The 21,470-nt window shown below is 34.3% G+C and overlaps 1 non-coding gene across 1 annotated transcript; it reads left to right on the top strand.

Moving 5' to 3' along the window:
* The first annotated feature begins 385 nt into the window (after window positions 1-385).
* LOC139850877 (small nucleolar RNA R71) lies at window positions 386-492 on the top strand. Its single transcript, XR_011760253.1, has one exon. It is a non-coding gene; the product is annotated as a small nucleolar RNA R71 (small nucleolar RNA).
* The last annotated feature ends 20,978 nt before the right edge of the window (window positions 493-21,470 follow it).

Here is a 21,470-nt window from a genome sequence, read left to right as displayed (position 1 = left end):
GTTCATGTAGACAACATTCTCACGTTGTTCCATCGTTTGTTCAATGTGACAGTCTTTCATTAAGTGTGGTCCACCGCATTGCTCACAACTGATTCGTATTGCGTGAATATCTTTATTCATCTTTTCCATTCGTCTCTCGAAAGCATCTATTTTTGCGGAAACGGAATCAAAGTCATGGCTAGAATCGGCTCTAGCAGCTTTAGATGATCGAAAGATATCTTTTTCTTGATGCCACTCATGAGAGTGGGAAGCAGTGTTATCAATAATTTTGTAAGCTTCAGTTGCGGTTTTCTTCATAATGGAACCACCAGCTGTTATGTCGATGTCTTTTCTTGTAGCAACGTTGACACCTTGGTAGAATATTTGTACTATTTGATAAGTGTCTAAACCGTGTTGAGGACATCCTCTCAACATCCTTCCGAATCTTGTCCACGCCTCATATAATGTTTCATTTGGCTTTTGTGTGAACGTAACAATTTCTCCTTGAAGTCTCACGGCTTTAGATGCCGGAAAGAATCTTTTAAGAAATTTCTCAACTAAAACATCCCATGTGTCAATCGCCCCTTCAGGTAACGATTCTAACCAATCTTTGGCTTCTCCCTTTAAAGTCCAGGGAAACAACATGAGATAGATCTGCTCATCTTCCACTTCTCGGATTTTGAATAGTGTACAAATTCTTTTAAACGTACGAAGGTGTTCGTTAGGATCTTCATTCGGTGCACCACTGAATTGGCATTGGTTAGTTACCATGTGTAGAATTTGTCCTTTGATTTCATAATCTGGCGCATTAACTTCTGGCTTAATAATGGCGTGACCTTGGCCCGTGCGTGTGGCTCTCATTCGATCTTCCATACTTAGAGGTTCCATATTTTCCATGATTGGATTTGTTGTATCCGAATCACTAGAGGATTCTGATTTAACGGTTTGGGGTTCAGGATCTTGGAATTGTCCTTGAATATCTCCCGGGTTCTTAGTTGTGAAATCGGGTTCAAAAGATAGATTATCGGAAATTTGAATTGGAGTACTTGGTCGACTAGATGACGATTCTAAAGAAAAATCAACGGCGGCGATATTTGTTAAACGATGTCTTGATCGAGTTACAGGTGGTGAACGTATGACCGGCGGTGAACGTCTTGCTCGGTGCATTCACTGAATATCCTATTAGTTTTTAAAAAAGAAAGAAAAATTATATAAGTTATCCAATCAATAGACTTTTCTGATTTTGCCCACGTTTCGAATAGCCAAAAGATGCAGCAGAGGGGCAGGATTCGTTTGGTCTCAATATAATTGAGTACTGTTTGGCTCCAATAACCCGGTCCACGTACAAATCCAACTATTACTACGAACCAGAAAATTTTGATGTCTATCAATTTAACCACTTAAAATAAATTTTCGTAATTTTAAGAAATTTAGAGAAGAAGTAGAAAAAAAAATAAGTCCTAAAAACTAGAATGGCGAGAAATAAGAGAGAAAAAGATTGCGCGTAGAAAAATGTCGAAAAATAAAAGGTCAAAAAATAGGCGTCGAAAAATAAAAATAAGAAAGTAGCGCGAAAAACGGCGTCGCAAAATTCTAAAGCACCTAAATCTTAGTCTAAGGAATAAGCACTTAAAGGATTTTACGGCAAAGCCTAAAAATCTAAAAATGAAAATAACTATGGCAAAACTAAACTTAATACTAAAAATTGTAACTAGAGTCTAAAAATCTAAAGGTAATAAAACTTAAAAAAAAAAATTATTATTTATTATTTTTAAAAAAAAAAATTTTTTTTTAATTTTTTTTTTTTTTTTAAAAAAAACGAATTTTTTTTCTTAAAAAAAACGTTTTTTTTTTACAACTTTTTTTTTTTTTTTTTAAAAAAACGATTTTTTTTTACAAATTAATAATTTTTTTATAATTATTATTTTTTTCAAAACTTTTTTTTTTAATTCATTTACTATTCATGAATAGTAAATGAAAAGAAATTAATTAATTTACTATTCACATGAAAGCGACATGATAGAAATTATTAATTACAAGTTACATAATATACCCCTGAAGTATTTAATAAATACGACTTTTTAAAATTTTACGTATCAAATTTTGATTCTAAAATATTATTATATTATTATATTCTATTTCAATATTATTATATTATTATATTCTATTTCAATATTATTATATTATTATATTTTATTTCAATATTATTATAATTAAAAATATAGCGTTTTAGCGCTCCCCGGCAGCGGCGCCAAAAACTTGATGATGTAGCGTGAGGGTACGAAATAGTATTATTTTTACTAGGAAATACTACAAAATATGACACAAGTTTTATTAATTTACGGATGGAATATACCTAAACCTTGCTACAACACTATAGGCAGTGTACCTAATCGTAGAGTAGTGTAGTTTTTAGTAAGTCCGGTTCGTTCCACAGGGAGCTAGTGATTACGTACTATATTTTTATAAAACTATATTTATATATATATATATATATATATATATATATATATATAAGTAGTAATATTATTATAAAAGGGGGGTTTTTTACCGTTTAATGACCGGTTTGTCGATTTTATATTTTTAAGCGTAAAGATAAATGATAATAATTAAAGTGCGTAAAATAATGACAATAAATAAAATGACAGTAAATAAAATTGCGAGTAATAAAATGACAGTAAATAAAGATACGATGAGAAATATAATAAAAGAATTATGCTTATTTAAACTTCCGTAATCATGATGTTTAACGTTTTGATTTTAATTAATTGTTACTCGGGTTAATTGTCCTTTGTCATGGTTTATTTGATACCTATCTGGTTTTTATCCATAATAGTCCATCGGTCATAAATATAAAGTGCGAGTGTCCTCGTCAAATTACCCTTATACCCGAAGTCAAATATTCCAACTAATTAAGGATTTAAACTGTGACGCAGTTATCACTTCTGTCAACAATTACACCAGTTATCACTGTATGTAATCTACCCCTGTTTTGATTAGATATGAATATTAATTTACCCACTTGATCAGTTTGAATAATCAATTACCCAACCCGAATAATTAATTAAATGATTATAATAGATTCCATATGAACGTCACTAAATAGGACAACCATAATCATTATTAATTATTAGGATAATTAATTTGAAGATAGGTTCGACAGACTCCAATGAGTTGTCACTCAATTAGACAATACCCCCCATCTATTAATAGTCAATAGTCCAATTTCCACAAGTGTCGGTCTTTTGCCCAAACCTTAATTATGGTACAAAATCCAATAACCCCGTCTTAATATTTAGTCAAACATCACGATTACTTTGGCTTAAATAAGCATAATAATAACTTAGTTACGAGACATTAATTTAAAAAGGAAGAACATAACTTACAGTGATTATTAATCGCGTAGCGTTACACGGACAGAGTTCCTACTTTAAAACCCGTAAAACATTTCTTACAATAACCCAATTATTATTAATCTTAAATTAAACTTAATATTATAAATATAAATATAAATTACATAAGAAAGAAAGAAGATTGGAAAAAGGTGTACATTTTCATTACTACGTGAATTCCATTTTATAGGCAAATGTTGATTTGAAATTTTCACTTATGACCCCTTAACTATGCTCAATTAACAACTTTTTATTATTTATTATTATTCTTATTATGAATTATTTAAATATTATATTATATTCTTGTGCATAGTTGACTTGTACTTTCAGCTCCGTTGCGTCGAGCGTTGATAGTTGGCTCGGGTACCGGTTCCGAATTTTCGAACGTCCTTTCGTATAATTTAATATCTTGTACTTTGCGTTTTGTAACTTGTACTCTTGTCATTTTTAGACGTTTCTCATCAATAAATTGAACCTTTTGAATTGTATCTTGTACATTTGAGCTTTTTGGACGTTTTGGTCTTTCAAATCTTTGTTTTTGTCTTTAAATCTTCATTTTCGAGCGATTTGCGTCTTTCGTCTTCGCACTTATTTATTTAACTATTAAAACTAAAAATAAGGAAATTACATTTAAAAACTTTACATATTGGAACGATATTGCTACTAAATATATGTTCATTTGGAGCACTATCAACGTGCTACGGGTGCGGCTCCCGGAATAAGATCGATTTGGAATTCAACCGGTCGATGAGGTGGAAGACCCGGCAATTCGTCGGGAAATACATCGGAAAAGTCACTAACAATTGGCACATCATCGATATGCTTCTCTTCGGACTCGACTTTCTTAACGTGGGCAAGGATCGCAAAACAACCCTTACGGAGTAGTTTTCTAACTTTAAGGCACGAAACGAGGTTGAGTCTGGTGCAACTCTTATCGCCATAAACAATCAAAGGTTCACCATTCTCGATAAGAATTCGGATTGCGTTTAGATCACAAAGGATGTGAGATTTCGTTTTGACTAACCAATTCATGCCGATTATTACATCAAAGCTTCCTAGTTCCATGGGTATCAAGTCAATTTCAAATTCCTTACCCAAAATGTTTAACGTACACCCCCGGTAATATGTGTCGGCACTTAATAGTTTCCCGTTAGCCACTTCAATGGTATAAGTGGTATCTAATGGAAGAGGTGGAGTGCTAAAAGAATGAGTCAAAGTCTTGGATACAAAGCATTTATCGGCACCCGAATCGAATAAGCAAGAGACATAAGAATTGTTGAGAAGAAACGTACCCGTGACTAATTCATTATCATCTCGGGCTTCCTCGGTGTTGATGTTGAAAGCTCGGCCGCGCGTATTGGTGTTATCTTTCCTCTTCGGGCATGCATTTCTATAATGGCCCGTTTGGCCACATTCATAACAAGTGCCCGTCTTTGGTGCATTGGGCCACTTTCGAGCGACGGGAGTGGCACTTTTACAATCGTTGGCCTTATGACCAACTCCTTGGCACCGGTGGCAAATTAACTTACTACATTCGCCAAAGTGATGTTTGTTGCATCTGTTGCAAAGAGGTAGGTTCCCGGCATAACCCTTCTTGCCGTCGGAGGTGTAAGGCTTCTTAGCAAAGTTGTTGTTGTTTGATTGGGAGGGTTCCCACTTTCTTTTGTTGCCGCCCGATTTATCCTCGGCCTTAGGTGCCGGAACTACGATTTCGTCAACCGTTTCTATCAATTTGCAGGCCATGTTCAAAGCTTCTTGATGATTAGTGGGTTTGGATGACATTACTCCGTGTTTGATACTCTTTGGAAGACCATCCTTGTAAAGTTCAACCCTTAAAGCTTCGGGGTTCACAAGATTTGGGCACATCAAGGCTAGTTCGGAAAATCGTTGATTGTAAGCCTTGAGATCATTTCCGATCGCCTTTAAAGTTCTTAGCTCTTGTTCGAGCCTTCGGGTTTCTTCACGAGGGAAATATTCGACAATCATCTTTTCCCTCAAGTCGGCCCAAGAGAGGGCGTGAGCTTCATCGGTACCCACCGATTGTACATAAGTATTCCACCATGTAAGAGCGACACCGGCGAAGGTGTGAGTGGAGTATTTGACCTTGTCTTGGTCCCGACAACCGCTTATGCTAAAGACGGCTTCCGTTTGCTCAAACCATCGGGTGAGCACGACCGGTCCCCCGGTTCCATTGAAAGTGTGAGGTTTGCACCCCATGAAAGCTTTATAGGAGCATCCCTCGTTTGAGTTACCGGCTCCATTGTTGTTGTTGTTGTGGTTGTTGTTATTATTGTTGTTGTTGTTGGATGAGTGACCGGCCATGGCCGCATCTACAGCGGTAGCTATCATCCGTTCGAGAGCTTGTTCGGGAGTTTCATTGCGGCGTACACGACGAGGAGCCATTGTTCCTTCAAAACACAAGAATATCATTGATTAGTATTCTCAATACTACTAACCGTGATATAGAATAAAGATAAAGAGAAGTTTTTCCTCGACTCGCCTTAAATTCTTTATGCCATAATGTCGGAACGTTCATATGAGTCACCGTAATATAATCCCGGAAATTATATTACCCTGATTCATATGTGCATTCGACATCATTTCATATAGTCAAGGTGGCTCGTCAATCAAATTAAACAACGTGAGATTAAGATGAACTAAGAGTAGATATGAGTAGAAGCGTTCGAGTATAAATGCACAAGTAGTCAAGTAATTCCTACTTCAAGTCTATATGCCGGTTGTAGTCTAGACTCACCAATGTACCCTATGACTCGAGGTTGACACCAATGAACTCTAAATCCCTACAACCAACGCTCTGATACCATCTGTAGCGACCCGACCAAATCATGTTTGACGGCGCCGTCTACTTAGGTCCCGTTACGTGGTCATAAGTCTTTAAAACAACGTTTGACCTAAAGATATGTCGCATTCATTTCAAATGTAAAGATTGTTCAAAGTTTACAAGAATAGTTCCACCACAAGTTACGATACAAAGTTTTAAGTACAAATGAAACTTATGCGACACAATTTAAAAGTAGCCAAAAGACGCTCCATGTATGCATATATACTCGACATCCAATGCAAGTATCAAAATAATGAGCGGAAGCATGTATCATGTATCGTTCAAGGACCTGAGAAAAACATAGAAATCTGTCAACGAAAACGTTGGTGAAATCATAGGTTTAAGTAAGTAAGTACAAGTGAACCACAAGATTTGCAACCATGAGATAATAGTAATACATTCCAAAAGTTTGTTTCACGAGGACCCAATTATCAATGCTTAACATTCCATCCATTGAACCCCATCACTTAGTGCTAGAACATACACTGTTTCTCGAAAATATATTTCATTCGTAAACGGTAGCGAACCGTTTGAATGAGGGTTTGTCAAACCCATATGGATCCATACAACATAAGTTCTCGCTTACACCCGGCAAGTGTAACTAATGATAATCGAATTGAGGATTTTGTTCTAAACTCGTATGTAGAATGTTTGTTTTCCTGTACTTGTGTTCACTTAGTAAAAGAAATGTTTATGTTTTCTCATCCCAAATGTAAGTTCAAAAAAAAAAGTAAAAGTGGGACTATGATCTCACCTTGAGTGCACGAGTAGTAAAGTACTTCAACAAGTAAACGTGTGCAAAGAACAATGCTAGTCTTGACCTAAACAATAGGTCGTATCAATAACGGTAAACACGATAGGTCAAAGATGTTCAATTAGTCCTATGGCTCGTTACGACTCGATTATGTAGCATGTGAAATCAAATTGTCAAGTTTCATGCAAGATACAAGTATATAAACAAGTTAGGAAGGTTGCATAATCATTTGGTTAAGTTTGATAAAAAGTCAAACTTTGGTCGGTCAAAGTCAACGGAAAAGTCAACACGTTCGGGTCGGGTCCCGAACTATTTTTCTGAGGTTTTTAATCATGTATGAGCATGTTAGAACAAGTTACATGTGAATCGGAGGTGCGTAGCATAGCAAACATTATTCGAAAATTGACAAAGTTGGACAGACCACTTTGGCGCGCCGCGCGGGTATATGGCGCGCCGCGCCATTACCTGTGCAGAGAATTCTGGCAGTTTTTAAGTTTTATGCACGAACCTAACTTCAAACAATCACCATTTATGATCCGCAAACAATCAAGACAAGTATCTTATACCGTTGAGAAGGTAATTTGACGAGGAAGACAACTAAACACATTTCATCAATCAATTTACCTATTATAACAACCAAAACCGCATCTAATGCTCAACATTAATCGCATACAAGTTCATAAATGCAATTCAATGATTCGGGCAACCAATTTACATGAATGATATGCCGTTTCGAAGGTAATCAAGCATACAATCCAACTAAACACTTACCAACCATAATCCATGGCATTCAATGCATCAAAAGTCCATTTCAAGTTCATCAAACCCTAACCCAAATTCACCAAAGTCATAAATCAAGTTCATGAACTTTTCTAAAGCAACCTACACATCAAATTGAAGCTAGTGATACTAGGAACACAATTAGAACATGAACTTTTAACATCTAACAACATATGATCATCCAAAATTCAAGAACAACATACCAAAATTCAAGTTCATGCTAGTTACACTAAAACAACGAGATCGAGCATATAAATTACACACACGACATCACAATGAGCCATAGACACTAACTAACACCTTTTCAAGTCAAAAACACGAATTTAGAGAAATCTAGAGTTTTAGAAATGTTACCCAAACGAGATGAAGTTGGTACCAAAATGAAGAGGATGAAGAGAGGATTACGAATATGTAATTTATTTTGTTGTAAGCCTCCTAGATCGGATTTAGATGATGATTGAATGAATTTGGTAATGGTGTGTGTGTTCTTGCTAGAGAGAAAGAGAGAGAGATGGAGATGATAATGAATGGGTGAAAGGGGTTTGACCCTTTGACCTAGTCAAGGGTTTGATCCCTTGTCAAGTTTAGTCCCTCAACTTTCGTTCGGGTGCGTGAATTACCTAAACGAGATAATTTAAAACGCGTATAACCAGGAGATGTTATAAACATATAACGGACTTTATATTAGTATAACGGAAAAGTAAATGGAAAAAGACGGGATGTTACACGAACAACCCGGTGGCGTGAGGAGAAGAAAACACCAACGAAAAGGCAAAGAAAAGGCACGTGAACCAATCCAAAAAAAAAGTTTGGACATCTACCGAAGAGGTTTGGTTGGCGAGATATTGGCTTGATGCGTCCGAAAATCTGATCGTCGGAAACTCTCAAAAATATCTATCTTTGTGGCAAACTGTAATGAACAAATTCAACAATAACGAGCACGGATTGCATCGAAATGAAGATGCGTTATCGGGGAAATGGCGTTATATGGACAGGGGGTGTAAAGCTTTTCAAGGTTATTATGAGGCGGAAAAACGCAATCTAAGGCGTAGTGAGAAAATCGAACAGTGCTTTTACGAGGGTGCGGTAAAGGCGTATGGTACAAACGAGATGAAGACGTGGGCGTTTAAAGATGCTTGGGAACTTTTAAAGGACAAACCAAAGTGGCTTGTGCCTGCTGCGGTTGGTGGAATGGTTTATGGAGGTTTGCGTGATGAGGATGACGATAACGTGGTACACACGATTGATATCGCGGATGATAACGTGAACGTGCTTTTAGGTGATGATCCGATTGAAAGGCCCATAGGAAGGAATCGAGCAAAGAAGGCGGCTAGGACTTCCGCATCTTCCGACGCAACGCAAAACTCTCGTTCAACAAACTCTTCAGAGTTTGAAGAGTTATGTGAAAAAGTTAACGAGTATAGGTACGAAGTTGCACAGAAAAAGCTTGAACAAATGGACGCAATTACCAAAGTGGAACGTATGAAAGCCGCACTCGAAGCCACAAAATTTCTGTCGAACTTGGACATTAATAACATCGCGAACTCGAGAGATCGAGATCGAGAGAGAGAGAGAGAGAGAGAGAGAGAGAGAGAGCGTTGCATGAAGATTAAGAAGAACTTGCTCCAAGAGTACGGCGACTTAATTCAGTTGTCAGATGAAGACGAAGAATAGTAGTTTAAATTTTTAGGACTTTTTTTTAAAAAAATAATGTAACTTTTGGTCGTCTTTTTATTTAATGTAATTTTCTATTTTTAGGATTGTAATCGTATTTTTAATATTAATTTTAGTGTGTTTTATTAAATTAATTTGTTATTATAAATACAAAATAATAATATAACTAATTAAATAAAATAAATTATATACAAGAAAAATGAAAAAGAAATAAAAAAAATACCCCACCCCTACCCAGCAACACGCCACTCAGCACGCCACCCATTACCCAGCAGTCTGGCAGCACGCTCATCAAGCACCCCACCCCCACCCAGCAACACGCCAACACGCCCCGTAGGAATACAGATGGTCTAAAGTCAAAAGAGGAAAGAGATGGAAAATGACGATTTTACCCTCATGTGCCAAGCACATGTCTCGGGTTAATGGAGCCAATTTAATGTCCGTGAGCAAATTGAACTATCAGTGAAGAAAGTGAAAATTAAAGGACTAAAAATGTTAAAAATCAAATTTGGACTGTCTGTATGCTTTTTCGCAAATTACAAGGACTATCCGTGTAATTTTGTCTAAATCATATCAGTCGCATGAAATATAATTAGGGATGACATCGTGTCGGGTTTAGGTAATCCCAGACCCGAACTCGATCAGAAAAACTCGTCCCAAATCCGGACCCGAACCCGTCGGGTCCCAATTTAGTTATTAACTAGCGCGTAAATAAGTTTCCCCACGGGTATTCGGGGTCCCTATTTACTAACGAACTATTGGGTAAATGGGTTAAGCCACTGGTATTCGAGTCATTTCTCGAGTATACGGATCGGGTAACCGGGTATGAGGGCCGAGTAATCGGATATATAGACTCGGGTCTTTTTCGGATATACGGACCGAAAAATCGGGTTTGTGTCAAATACCATCCCCGGACCCGCGAAAAAAATTAAAAACTATCCTCATACCCAACCCTAGACCCATTTAACCGGTCCGAACCCGGCTCAAATATATCGGGTTTCGGATTTTCCCATCGAGTACGAGTTTTTTTTGTCATCTCTAAATATAATTTACAAAAGGTAGTGATATTTCCAACATCCAATTTGATAGGCCCACCACACTAATGCATTAAAAACTTGTACCTTAGAAGTATATAATGTACAAGTGTGATGGATCTATCACGATGTTAAAATATCAATTCCTTTTTACAAAGGGTTAAGGCTATTCAAGGGTCATATACTTTCTATTTTGTCCCGATGAAGTCCAAATACCCAAAAAAATACTATTATAGGCCATAAACTTTAAAAAAATGCATCGATGTAGTCCATTGACCTGATAAATAAGGTTGATCGATTTTAAACCGTTGATCTTCAAAAAAGTATAAATTTTTTTTGTCCCGATGTAGTCCATATACCAAAAAAAAAAGTACTAATGTAGTTCACATACTTTTAAAAAGTGTATCGATGTAGGTCATAAACTTTCAAAAGTGTATCGATGTAAACAAAAGGTGACCTGTTTAGCCGGTAACAGGTTACCTTATGGACTACATCGATACACTTTTTAAAAGTTTATGGCCTATAATAGTATTTTTTTGGTATATGGACTACATCGGGACAAAATAAAAAGTATATGGTCCTTGAGTAGCCTAAACCCTTTTACAAAATACAAGTATACAAGGACCCTCCATGTAAAGAAATAAGTTCAAAGACTGAACTAATAAATTTCGACAAACAACGTAATTTTGAATTATTTTACGTTAACTATTAAACAAACACGGGGGGTATTTTTCTCACTTGGCTTCGTCAGCGTACCAATCAAATTGTTAACGTCATTTCGATAAAAAAAAATAAATGAAAAATTGTACTTCATACAAAATGATTATCTTAAAATGAGTCTCTTTATAAAACGGGACGAATAAGGTTAATAAAAAGTACGATTGATGATACCACTCATTTTTACTTTCCTTTCATTATATATTAATTACTAGATTTTAACAGCCCGTACGTTGCACGGTAGCTCTAAAAAATAGTTTGTGTGTTTGTTAAAATGTGTAAAGCATTGATCCATGTTGATAGCATGTTTATGACAAAACACATAAAGGCAGGCAGAATGAAGGACGACATACAATGTGGTAGCATACTCTGCATCAACGTTATCGTATGAACAAACAGAAACTCTTAGTATTTTTCACCGAATTTAGAGCAGAACAAATTAGTGGTTACCGATCTACATACATGCACATTTTTAACAACCCGATGGCTTCATAAGAAATGACCAAAGCCGCAACAACAACCCTAACCAAAATGCAAAACAACTTGGTAGTTACTGATCTACATATCTGCATAGGGTAGCATGAAATTCCCTCAAAAAGGATTCAAAAATAGGCAGGTATGTAGACCAGAAACTACACTTCTATAAAACTCTCCAATTTCTTTATCAAAGCAATTTAGTAGGCCATTATGGATTTGATATTTTATAGGCTTTGAATGACTTTCAACTCAATTAACTAACATGGTACGTCTTATATCTTGTATTTCCATGTAACCCATTGGATCTATTTAAAAATAACCGAAATCAACCAAGCTATAGGTAAATGGGTTGTAATTACCACCATTTTAATTACGTTTCATACACCAAATGTATTGTAAACATACATTCAAAGTAATAAGAAAGAATAACATATCAACTGCATGTCTCAAATAATGCTGGGCTCCTCAAAGCCAAATTAATAAATCTTCTACACCAATTTATAGTATGTGCGTCATGTAACAGACGCCCGTTGAGTATCCAAACATATTGTTAAGTGGCACCTGAAGAACAAAGATGAGAAGACTCATATGCATAAGTTATAAACATTTTTCATATAAGAAGTTGCACAACTGTAAACATATTCCAACTAAACATTTAGATTCGTGTACCTTATAAAAAAGAGTGATACTGATTGACAATCAAGTGTACCTTATAAAAAAAGAGTGATACTGAAAACCTTATGGATAAATCTCCGTTAGCTTTAAAGTCTCTGCCAGTTGACACTATTACCTGAAACAATAATGAGTTCTGAAATAGTGAAATAGTAACTGATGGCTACTAATTGAAGTATATAGAATTTCGAAAAAGTTATCAAAATATCAATGGAGAATTCAACGAAGCTCATAACCTTTATAATTAAAGAGTTAGTTTGACTTCTGAACTTATTTTTAAGAATGAGTAATTCTTTTAGTTCTCTACATAAAAATCTCAGAAATGAACAAATTAAAAGATGTATGAAGAGATATATGTTGTGGGGTGTAAGCAAGATCCGATTTCTTAAACAAATAAAGACCGGTCTCAACAATGATCTACTTTGCCCTATAGTTCCTACAAAACCAAGCACATAATATTAATACTGTTTCATTTGCATTCCAAAGTGACTAAAAGTCGAATTTTCCCTTATAATGTTTATCCATTGAAAGTGAAATTGAATACATACAGTACGACATTTCAAAGTTGGATACATAAACAGATGAATCATAAACAGCCACAGTATACAGACACAAATCCATTAAACATTCGCAATTTCAAAAGCAAAATATAAAAAGTATAGAGAAAGAGATATACCTATTATAAGCAGGTGCAATATAACCGATTGAGGAATTCGTTTGCTGTATCGATTGAAGAGGTCGATAAGAAAGCAATTGAAGAAAGAGATTAAGATACGGATTTAAAAAACGATTCCTAAAGTATACAATAGCATTAATTATATTATTCAAACAATGATTTTAAAAAACGATTCCTGTATATAGTATACCTCGATTTTCAGACGATTAATTGGAAGCAGACAGCACAAGGATAATTACAATTTTGGGAGACAGATGAATTTCATTATCGGGAGTTGCATCGTTTAATTTAATTCAACAATTTAGAAACCCCAAATTATGACGTTAGATGTTAGAGATAATATAGATTGAAGTTGTGTAGTCGTTTTCTTGGATTTGCAGCGTGACTTAATGAACCCTAATTGAGATCCATGGGTTTGGTTTTTTCTCCGATTGAATCTTATGAAATTTAGGGTTTGGATTGAATGAGATGCAGAAACGACGACGAAGGACTCACACAGTCGAGAAGAGAGAAGAACGTACAGTTTGTTTTTTTTTGCCAGTGTGGCATGATTAGTTGCTAATTGTAATTAACAGAGAGATTAACATGTCAGTAAGTGAGATTAGGAGTTACTAATGGAGTGACATGTCAGATTCTCCTTCATGATTTATAAGATGTTATAGATTTATAAACAAAAAATACATAGTTAAAAAGTATAATATTACTGTCTTTTTTATTTTATTTTACATATTTACCGATTACTTTTTATATATACTCCGTATCTTTTTGTATTACATGTGTAAAGTAATGATAATGATAAAGTCTACTCACAATTTTTATAAATCTACTAATCTTATGCATTATATGTTTGTACATTACAAGTTTGTAATGTATAAAGATGGACCGAACAGATACATGCTTAAGTGGGATTGTGAAGTGATAAAGACTTTTAATCCAACTGTTTACAACTTCTTGATTTAGATTATTGTTTATGCTTCATGGATGGATTTATAAAAACTATGAGTGGATTTATTATTAGTCATAAAGTAAAGATATAATTGAAACATCTCTTATTTTCTTATTTATTTATAAAAGCATGCGATTTATTTGCAACATTCTAAAAAAGAATACGGAACAGTTAAATTTAGACGGTGATAGCATGCATTTCCTTGGTTACTTTCTCAATTTGTCTTGCTTGATTTGCCATTTGAACTTTTAAAGAATCAATTTCATCATTGCTTTCAATATTAGCAACGGTTGATGATCTAGAGAATTCTATCTCTTGATGCCAATTATGGGAATGTGCTGCTATATCGGCAATGATTGTGTGAGCGTCTTCTGGTGTTTTCTTCATTATCGAACCTCCAGCTGCAACATCTATATCTTTTCTAGTAGCAACATTTACTCCTTTATAGAATATTTGGACTTTTTGGAATGTATTCAACCCGTGTTGAGGACATACCCTAAGCATTTTGTTGAATCGGGTCCAAGCTTCATAAAGGGTCTCGTTAAACTTTTTCTTGAAATGATTTATATCACTTTGCAATTTTGCTGCTTTTGAAGCAGGGAAGAATTCTGACAAAAATTTGTCCATCATGTCATTCCAGTTTTCGATATAACCTTCTGGTAATGAGTCTAGCCAATCTCTTGCATCGTCCTTTAAGGACCATGGAAAGATTTTTAAATATGCGACTTCATCGGAGACATCCTTAATTTTGAATAGTTTGCAAATGCTTACAAACTTACGAAGATGCTCGTTAGCATCCTCATTTGGAGCTCTACCGAATTGGCATGTATTAGTCACCATGTGAAGGAATTGACCTTTTATTTCAAAGCCGTCAGTCATCGTAGGTTGGATGATTGCGTGGCCTTGACCTGTTCTCGTCGCCTTCATTAATGCTTCCATCGTTTGATTTGTAACAGCCATCTCTTCTTCTTATTTAATAATTGGCTCTATGATTGGTTGAATATCTGGTTCAAAGTTAGAATCCAATAAAAGTGATTCTAAATCCTCGGTGAGAGACTCTACTTCTTGAGCTCTTAAACGTTCGTGAAATTCTCTTTCAGGTTCAGGATATGGAGGAGTTAATTCAGTGCTTGAGGAACGTAAATTCATGCATTAATTTCTATCATAACACTAAAAGCTTTTCTAGGAATGAATTCCTATAAAAGGATCGCATAACCTAAAGTCTATTAAAATCATTATGAACGAAAACCGCTCCCCGGCAGCGGCGCCAAAAAGTTGATGCGTTGAAACAGTACCTTTATTTATGAACGGATTTGAGTTGTTTTGTTACACGAATTGATTTATTGTATATATGGTATTTTAATGAATTTAGGTTGGTTTCAAACATATATAGGCAACTAGTCCTATCCGTGTAGTTTAGTTTGTTGGTAAATCCGATTCGTTCCACAGGGAGACAGTGTTCAAATTTTTTTTTTTTTTAATAGTCTTTGAAGTTAAACTTATTTAAAGGGGGTTTTGGATTAGGAATTTATAATACTACATAATAATAATAAAATATAACTTAATCTTAACTTAATTACATTACTTATTAATTTATACGAATACATTATTTATAATTATTAACTTAAAAGTGAATTAATTGAAATTATACTAATAAGTTTATTACTAAATGATAATTAATAAAATAATAACTTTTAATAAAACTAATTGATTAGAATTTTATTTTGAGCAATTATAATATAAATTTATATAAATTAACTACATAACAAGTTTTAATTAATTTAAAATAGGAATTATAATAATTAACTAATTATAAACTAATTACTTAAAATTAATAATAAAGCTTTTAATAAAAACCTTGAGATTTAAATAAATTCTAGTAAGATTAAAACATATATTAAAGAAAGTTGTAATAATTAATACTAATTATAAATTAATAACTTAAATATAATAATAAAATATTAAAAACCCTAGATTTTAACCTAATTGATACAGTACTCGTATTTATACTTACGTGTTTCGCGTAATGTTGTACGCGTTCTGCGTATGGTTTAAAACATACGCGTATCGTGTAGAATTATACGCGATTCGCGTATGATATGATCGATGTGACAAAACAGTAACGAATAAACTGAATTATAATGTTGTGTAAATTGCTGAATAAATATACGTAAATAATAATAATAATAATTAGCAATATATAAATAGGAGTGTTTACTTAAATGTGTCACCTCTAGATTCATGGATTGTTTTAAGTTTAAGCTCGTATTAAAATGTTTAGTATAAAACTTATATTTCTCTTTCGAATAAATATAAAGTTTTGGCTAACTAAATTAAATCTAATTTTCATTGGATTATATTTAGATAGTTACTAGTCCTTAAGTATTTAAATTGAGACCCAACCCAGTTTTGACCTTCGCCAAAACCGAAATCATAACGGTTTCCCTTTTTACAATTTCACTATTATATGACTAGTGATATTACCCAAACCACCGAACTTTACTTTTAATTTAGTGTTAGTAAATTAGTTATAAGATCGTCTAGATCACTTTTAATGTTGAAGCTTAATTTATATAAATAAAAATAACTTTCGTTATTTTAATCTAACAAATTAAGTGACATGGGTTAATTATCCAAATACATAATAATGGTTCTTTTAATTAGGCTCAATGTTAAAAATACTAAAGTTACATTTTAATTATTACAAATGATAACAATCCATTTCACTAGGGTCTCTACATCTAAGCAAACACTAGGGAAATTTAGCTACTCATTATACTAGGGAAAACGTAAAAATATAAATATACAAACATAATAAAAACGATAAAAATTGATAACGATAATTTTAATAAGATATACTTACGAAAGTCTTCACTCTCATTTACTTTAAACGGTAGAAAAATTACAATAACAACACCCCTTTAGCGCGTACAATAATACCCTTAATCACGAACAATACACCCTTGAAACTGAAACTATCCTAAAAATTGAATCTTGAAACTGAAAATAATATAGAGTACAAAAGATACTAGAAAATAATAATGTGTACTGTGTTAAATTTATGTATGTGAAATGTGTCTCCTTTTTCTCTGTGTCTCTCTACTCCGTATATAACATTTCTTTCTTCAAGTAGTGGGTCAAAAGTGATGTGAACTTTATTACTTTGCTGTGTACATCCCATAAGTATTGTAAAAGTATTATAATTAATCATAAAGCCACCGTCCCATTTGTATTTGAATCTGGATCTGGACAGGGGATTACGCGTTTCGCCTAGATACCCACACGATCCGCGTAAGACTTAAATACTACGCGTTTCGCGTAGAATCCCACACGTTTCGCGTAGGAGTACACGGCAGTTTTCTTATTTTTATTTTTTTCCGTTTGTTCTTTGTTGATCCCGTGTTGACGTATATCGACTTGGAACTTTCTTTTTGAACTCTTTTTCTTTAATCATCTTGGACTTGCATTCGAGTAACATTATCTTGATATATATTCGGTTTAAATCCGTCGTTTTATCGTTGTTTCTTTAAACTTTATGCTCGCATTTACTTTTGTCGTTTTTCTCGTAAATTATGCATTTGAATGTCTTCGTTTCGGTAAAAGCTGATGAAATATAAATGATATTGCGTCGAAATATATGTATGTTTAAAGCAATATCAAAATACCCCACACTTGAACGTTGCTTATCCTCAAGCAATTACATCTTCTAAATAGAATCGGAACATTACATATTTCTCCATATCGAACATTAAATCACACAACATACACTACACGAAATGAAACACACGCTATATGGAATAAGTTGGAAACACTACACAATTTTTATTGGATCACACGCACACTACACGAAATGAAATTCTGATAACAGAAACAAAGTTTAAACTCGTGATTAAGGTTTTAAAAATTTGGATCCTTAGGGAAAATTGGACCTTATGAAAACATTTTATGATTTTATAAAATGGCATGCTAGTTTTTACACTAGACACGTTTTCCGGTTTTAACCTTAAATTTCGGTCGACGGTAACTGAAAACCGTAGTCTCAGTTGGCGATTAGTAAGCTATGCGCCCCCATAATTGAAGTATCATGGAACTTGAAACCGAATGTCCTAAAAATGGTTTTACACAATATAATTCATAAAATAGCACAAGTTTTAGAGTAAAATTATATCGTGTCCAAATATCATCGGTGAACCATGAGTTTGCACACCTCAATTTGTTATGGCATATGTATGTTGACCGCGGTCAAACATAGATGCAGTTGATCTTTACGGAGATCATCCATCTGGGGATTAGATTCATTAGTCTTAAAAGCTAATTTGCAATGGGCCCCCCCATTGTACGAGACAGATCCATCTCATGGTTAGGATAAGTCTGACCACCAAAAACCCTGTTTGATGCTGAGGTGAGGTGGATTTTCAGCCGATGACAGAGATGACTTTTCAAGATTTTTCGTCAACCTACAGCTGTTCTGGACTACATTTTCTAACATAAGTTAGCAAGTGTGTCATTTTGGAAGACTTTACTTCCTTAATGAGATATTCAGGTTTATACATTCCAAAGAGATGATATCTGCAATAAACTTCATAGAAACATGTGATAAATGGTTCTAAACATATGAGTTTATAAATTCCTTTAAACTTGGTTTTCTTTTATATATTTTAATCAAATAAACTTATGTATTTTTATTGTATGGAGACAATAATTTCAGTTTTTTACACCTAATCTTTAATTGCTCGTAATTACCTTAAAAATTGATTAGTTATATTTGTTTAAAAATTGTAAAAATTTTCATAAAAACCACTAGATTATAAGTTCTCGATAATTTATATACTCCCACCCCACACTTAAAATTATGTAATGCCCTCATTACATAAAATCAGATTAAATGTATAAATTTGAGAGGACAAAAAGTGTAAAGTGTTTAGAACTTCCTTTGTTAAGCAATTGGAGATTGTAAAATGCTTATTGTATGAACATATCCAATCCTTTTTATCTCAATAATGCTTTCGTGTTTCGCTATGTCGAATCTTATCATCGTAAGTACCTGTCAACAAATATGTCAAACACAAACGAGATGTGGTTGTACTTTAGTAGTACAAAAATTTTACCCCACAATAAAAGTTTTTGTAAATATAAAATATATAAAAGTAAAACAAAATTAACACACCATAAAAATTATTTTACACAAAACAAATACAAAATAAATAGTTCTAAAGCTAAAAAAGAAACTAAAAAATGACCACGCAGGGCCTCCCTGATCTTCCTGTTCCCGTTGCTGTTGCTGCCGTTGTTCATTTAGGCGTTGTTCCTCGTAAAAACGCCTATAGGCTTCCTGACTTGCGGCTAGGGCGGCGTTGGGGTCATAAGGTGGAGGTAGAGGGTCACTGTGTCCTTGCCAAGGGGTGTATGAAGGAAAGGCTGAGGGTGCGTATTGTTGTGGGTTAGCTGCGTATAAATATGCCTGATGATGCGCCCACTCTAACTATGCTCCCTGGCCCCTCTGATCGTAGCGGATGTTCTCTAACGTATTACCCTGAGCTAGTTGGGTATGCCTAATTTCCCCTATTTGCCTAGACAAACTAGTGTATTGTTCTTCTGATCTCTGTCCCCAATTATCATACGAGTTCCTTAAATCTAAACTCAATGAATTAAACGAATTTTGTAGCATATCGAAATCAGAAATACCTGCATTAAACGAACTAGCCTGATCTGGCTGTCTTCGTCTCCTCCTAGTTTCCCTAGCGGGTTCCTCATCCTCCTCCATAGGAGCGTGAGCGACAACTTCTTGTCGTCTTAAACTAATTACCACGCCTCTCACGTGTATAGCCTTTGCCGTCCTATACACATCCAATCCTAAAGTTTTAACAGCTTAATCTACCAGTTGGATTGGAGGTTCTGATTCACTCGGGTCGATTCCGAACCAGTTTCCTAGACACGTGATATAGTGACCCCCCGACATGTCACTTGTTCCTCTAGCCCTTATGCCAACATGGGCCAAAAAGTAAGCAACTCCATAGGGTATACTAACAAATGTATCCCTATCTCTGATCGCATCTAAGTACCAAAGGTCGATATAATTAATTTTATCTGTATTAACAAATGACCTTTGGTTTATTGTGTTCGCTATAAATTTATGAATTATTCGAAAACGAACATCAGTGATCTTTAGGTACGATTCATGGCCTGGCTCATATGTATTTCTATTAGTGAAAGATTGCCAGACTCTCGAAGAATCATAATTTCCTGTATATCTAGCCCCTGTAAAAATATACTCCCTAAAACCGGGAGCCAACATCTCCTCAACGGTGTAAATCACTAATGCGTCAGTCACGTTACTTAGGGACATACTTCTATCTACCCCACCCAGTCTAAATTGTAGAAAATTAGGGTCATTGATAGTTTCTGGGTGTAAACTCATTCTAACGGTAGAATAGAACTCTAAACACCATTCTCTATATACAGGGCTATTTAAACTAAACAATCTCTCAAAATCATTAAAAACCAAAGTCATTCCAAATTCGTTTGTAAAACTTTGGTTTAAAATTCCCCTTATTTGTTCATCTAAGTTCACTGGGTGTCCTAAAGGAGCCCAATCTACAACGTATACTGGAGAGATGTTTCTATTGACCAGAGAAAGTAAGTCTTTAACCTTTTGTAATCGGTTAGGTACATCATAAGGAAATCTCAGGTTCGGGTACAGATTCTGAAGTTGTTGTTCCATTTCCGGTGTTACTTGTTCTTCCCCTTGCTGTTGGTTAACAGCTCTCATTATAAATAATCTCTGCATAACATTTTAAAACAAGAGAATCGTCCCAACTGGGTATGTAAATGTTAGCAAAGAATTCATCCTTGACATACAAGCTTGTTTCAACACCACAGGAAACAATATTTCAACAACAGTTTACTTCTAAAAATTAAAACAAACAACAATAAAACAAAAATTCATAATCATGAATCAAGTTTCAAAAACAAAATTTAATTCACAAGTGAAAACACGTAATGAGCTAAGCATATATAATCCAATTCAATCACATTGCGTATATTCCAGCTCCTAATCATCATTACAATCCATACTTGATTCATGACAATTACAAATTTAGACGAAAATTAAAATCACAAAATAAAACAATCAAACTTATATTCAAAGCTTCTACTACTATCAAAACATCTAATTAGACCCAAAATAACACATTTTAATAGCAATTCCTCAATTTCCCCATTTTACATAAACCCTAACTTTTCAATAATCAATTAAACATCAAATTTTCATGCTAATCGGGTTTAATATCATACTAACAACATAGCCATAGCAATAATCAAGCAAAATTCAACAATATCATGCTCAAAATTTGGATTAAAACTAATCAAATAAATAATGAAAAATATGAAGAACAAGGGGTAAATTGAGTTTAGGACCCTTACCAGTCTAGGCATGTTGAAAGATGGATGAATTGGAGGATATTGATAGTGTTAATTTAGTGTTTGGGTATGATTTTTGGGGTTTTTGCTCACCTCCTTCGTCCACAG

The sequence above is a fragment of the Rutidosis leptorrhynchoides genome, chromosome 5, assembly GCF_046630445.1.
Source record: "Rutidosis leptorrhynchoides isolate AG116_Rl617_1_P2 chromosome 5, CSIRO_AGI_Rlap_v1, whole genome shotgun sequence".
Classification (NCBI taxonomy): domain Eukaryota; kingdom Viridiplantae; phylum Streptophyta; class Magnoliopsida; order Asterales; family Asteraceae; genus Rutidosis; species Rutidosis leptorrhynchoides.
Note: the sequence above shows the minus strand (reverse complement) of the source record. Positions and strands in the feature narration are given on the sequence as shown.